Raw genomic sequence first — 4561 nt, forward strand, 5'->3', positions numbered from 1 at the left:
AATAAGTAAAAGATTGTAACAAAAACAAAACAGAATATGAATCGGGTTTTGTGAATAATATTTAGAAAGGTTCAGTTAAGGGGGGTTCTGGGATAAATCTTTCGTTAACGATCATTGATAGACAAGGTTACATTCTCATGTTTACGCCGGACCGGTTTGAATGTTCTTCCTTAATAATGAACTAATTAAGCACGGCAAATAACTTGTCCCTAATCAGTAAACAATCCTATCTCAGCGCCTAGGATTTAATTTACTGACAGCCTTAAGAAATAGAAGAACCCGCTCTTAGTTAATCGTCTCTCAGCGTCGGCGATTATAAACTAACTTATCTGTTCGTTTGACTTAGATAAACCCAACTTGATTTGTGTTAATGTCACGTGGAATATGAATTCCGGTTTGTCAGACTCGAATCCGTTCTTCCGAACACAAACCTAGCTTGGTTTAAATAGTCGGTGGCTACTTAGCTCGGTTGTCCTAGGTGAAACTCTAATAAACCGACTCAGCCTTATGATTATTCAATCTAATAAACGACCCTGCAGTAATCATTCACGGATCAAATAATCAATTGAAAATAATTCTGAACATAATGAACAAATAAACGACTTAATAAATGAGAAGAGTGAAATACAACGATCTCACGATAACAGAGAAAAATCCCTTGAATTATCCCTTAACTGAATTTAAAGAAATTAGCTATCAATAGCCATGAAAAGTATGTGTTTTCTGCTGGAAAGAAATAAAAAATGTAAAACTCTGATGATCGTTCTTTTGAAAATCTGCCGTCCTTATGTTAATTACGGCTCCTCCAAATTAGGGAATTAAATCCCTTCAAAATGCTTCAAAATCTCCTTTCAAATTTGAAATTGGTTGCTTCCTCCTTTTTCTCCTACAATCTCGTGCTTCTAGTGAAAGTCTTGTTCTCTATCTGCTCTATTCGGATCAGGACAGCAATCCTATTCGAACTAGGGAACTGTCAGCCCGCGACTGCCTTAGTCTTGTGCAAGACTAACTCTGACTCGAACCAATATCTGTTCAATCAGCTCTGGATCACGGCCCGTCATCAGCTCGGCCCAAATTAAGCCCAATTTGTCTCCTTTTGGTCATCAGTGGCCTGTAGAGGTGAAAATACCAAAAACAAACAATAAAACCCGCAAAAATAACAAAACATGGCAATTATGAAGCACAAAAGTGGGGTTATTTATTGTTGAATTATGCACTTATCAATGAGTTTGAAGGAAATGAGTAGAAATAGAAGTTAGTATGCAGACATGTGTTTAATGAAGGAAGGGGACATGGGTTGTAGGCTAGGAGGAGAAGGTTCTTGTTAATGGGAAATAAAGAAAAAGACAAATAAGAAAAGCATAGTTAACGTCGATGAAACAATTCGCAATTCTGATCGATGCAATCAATCTATCAACACAACAACATACAGACACTTTCTATCTCTATTATATTACTTGACTCTCCTAAATAAACAAATACAGTAACAGGACATTAGCAAGAATCCTGTGGATAAAACCAATACAAAAAAACGGACAAGGGGACCTTAGACCGCGACATGCATGGTTAAATAAATTCCCATATTAATATTACCCTGTCAAATCCTTTAATTAACAAAGAAATAACAACTATAAAAAAGGGCGGTCCGGTGTATTACGCGTCCCCACTAAACGAGGGTCCGGGAAGGGATCCCACCACAAGAGTGTACTGGGGGCAAGCCTTCCCCTGTCAATTTTTTTTGGTAAGAGTCCGCTCCTAAGACTCGAACCTGTGACATCTCGATCACATGACAACAACGTTTACCGTTCCACCAAGACTCGCCCTCAAAGAAACAACTATGATTCAAAAAAAAAAAACAAGTAGCTAGCTAGCTCTCAACATACTTATATATTATATATTATATAGCCCACTATAGAATTTCTCACCAAAATCAATAAACAATTTGATTATGCAGGAGAATAAATAAACCAATTTTGCTATATATTAGTAAAGCCTTTCAATCATTGTTTTGTTTTGTGCTTCCTTCCTCCTCTGCTTTTCATATTTCACGCTCAACTTCTTATTAACATTCTTTACCCTAAATAATTTCTCTGTGATTCACTTTTTTACATAATACAGTTTAAGTTCTTAAACAACAGTTTAACCTCTCTTTCCATTTAAAATACTAAATTACCCTTACTCGTTATTCATTAATTACATCATACTACTTAAACTTTACAATGTTTTACATTTTTTAACCAAATTTTAATTTTAAAATGGGAAGTACAAGAGTGTTGTGCATCAAGCAGTGGTGAACAATAGAGAAACAAGATTATCCATAGCAATGGCGCATGGACCATCACTAGATTCAGTGGTTTGTCCAGCACCTGAATTACTAGAAGACAATAGAAACCATGAAGCTGCTGCATACAGAGGTATGAAATTTGTGCAATTCTTGGAAAGTCAGCAAAGCAACAAGTTACAAGGAAAATCAATCTTGGATAGAATACGAATTTGAAAACAGCTTGTTTTGTTTATGATTACTGCCAGACCAGTGCAGTATGTGTAATTGTTAGGACATTAGGACCTTACATGAATTAATTGAATAGTTGAAAAGATAATAAAAATAAACACATAAGTGGTTCAATCAATTGGATCCAAGTAGATGCGGAACAAGCTTTAATTCTTCTGTGAACAAGACCATCAGATGTGGCTAATTCATGCTCTGTCTTTGCCTACTCTTTTTCTTTCCCCTTTCTATCACTTGTAAAAAACAGTTCAGAAAACCCATTTTCAAGGAGAAAAGACCGCCTAGTAACCAATTGAACTAAAAACTTAAGTTTTAACAAGCGTGTACAACAGAGACACATCTTACTAAATTCCCCTAAATTCCCCTAATTTGGGTGTTAGGGTGTAATTTAGCCTATTTATCTCTTTTCGAACTGAGAAGAATGTGAAGATAGATTTTTCAAATTGAATTATATGTTTAATAGAAGCAGTTTTGATCACATAGCATGGACATAAAAAGGTTCCATCCTGTAAATGAATCCCATATGTCTATGGGATTGAGACTTGCAATGGTTCTCCTGGCTATATTTAGTCAACACCTCTCCACTCACTCCTCTACAACCATCTCTTTCTACTCTAAAATCTGAGATTTGAAGAAGAAAAACACAGAGATTTGTACGATTTTAATACTCTACAAACAAGAAAGTGAAAGAGGCAGAGAAAAGTAGGTACTTACCTGGTGAAAGTAATTAAAAATGGAAGAGAGGTCGTCTATGGAGCACTGCAGCAGCCGACACTAACACGAAAAGGAGCACCACAGCAACTGGGAGAGGTCGAGAAGAGGGAGGAAGCCATGGGAGCTGTCGTGTTTTCTGAACCGAAGGAAGAATGGAGGAGGAGTTGACGGCTGCGAAATAGGTCATGAGTAACCCATTGAATATTATTCCGAATTTACCCCTACAAATTATAGATTACCTCCTTCCTGTTTTATCAATCCCTAAATTAGACCCCAACTTTCTTTAATCCCTTAAATCATGCTCTTCCATATATCAATTTAGACCCAATTGTTTGAATATGGTTCGATTAAACCCCTATGCATTACCATTACCACTTTAGATCATTGAAACTTCAATTTAACCTTCAAAACATTTTTTTTTATTATCTATGCTTTGTGAGATAGGGTCCTATATGATTGATATTTTCCATCCAAGGGTTAAAAAGAACCCAACCCAGCTATTATTATTGTTTTTTTATACCCAACCTAGTTTAATATTTTTTGAAATATTTTTTCTAAATTAAAATTGCATCATTGATATGTTTAATCTAAATAGAATTAGAAATTATTTATTTGTTTTTAGAAAAATTAATTTTCGTAAATAAATTCAAATTAATTTGTACAAAACATTATAGAAAAGTAAAAAAAAAAATCGTATAAAAATTAGAAAATTTCTTTTACAAGTTTATATATTAATAAAAAAAAATTAAAAATTAATATTGTATAATTGTTTGCAAAAATTAATATTAAATAATTGTTCTCAAAAATTAATATTTATATATATTAATAAAATAATAAATTATTTTAATTGCAACATTATATATTTGTTAGTTTTTCTTTATTTTTGTTGTATGAGATCACTTAAATGTATATGCAACAATTATAATTTTGTTGCTTCATCGGTTTAACCTTATTTTTTGTAACAATTTAAATAAATTGTTGGATTAGCTTGCTTAAAAGCAACAAGACAAGCAACAATTAGTATTTTTGTTGCATAATTTTTTATCATTTTGCTAATTTGAAGATTATTGCAACAAAAATGCAACACTATTGAAATACAACAAAATAAACTCATTTAATGCATCAATTTGCAAGCAACAAATTCAATTTTGGTTGCATTAGGGGGTTTTATGGTATAGTGTCAACAAGGTCCCAAACTTTATTGTGGTCCATTGATTTCATCTCTTCGTTCATGGCATCTAACCACTTAGTAGAATTATTACTTTTTATAGCTTGTGAAAATGAAAGTGGATCATTGTCGATTCCTTCATCAAATTCTGTCTCTTGCAGATAAACCAC

General features: G+C 33.5%; 1 long non-coding RNA gene across 1 annotated transcript; it reads right to left on the reverse strand.

Annotated features, from left to right (window-relative positions):
- Positions 1-587: 587 nt before the first annotated feature.
- Positions 588-3417, reverse strand: LOC136223613 (uncharacterized). Its single transcript, XR_010686033.1, has 2 exons — positions 3224-3417; positions 588-1111 (listed from the first exon to the last, which is right to left on the reverse strand). It is a non-coding gene; the product is annotated as an uncharacterized lncRNA (long non-coding RNA).
- Between the last annotated feature and the right edge of the window lie 1144 nt (positions 3418-4561).

Source organism: Euphorbia lathyris, chromosome 3, assembly GCF_963576675.1.
Source record: "Euphorbia lathyris chromosome 3, ddEupLath1.1, whole genome shotgun sequence".
Taxonomy (NCBI): domain Eukaryota; kingdom Viridiplantae; phylum Streptophyta; class Magnoliopsida; order Malpighiales; family Euphorbiaceae; genus Euphorbia; species Euphorbia lathyris.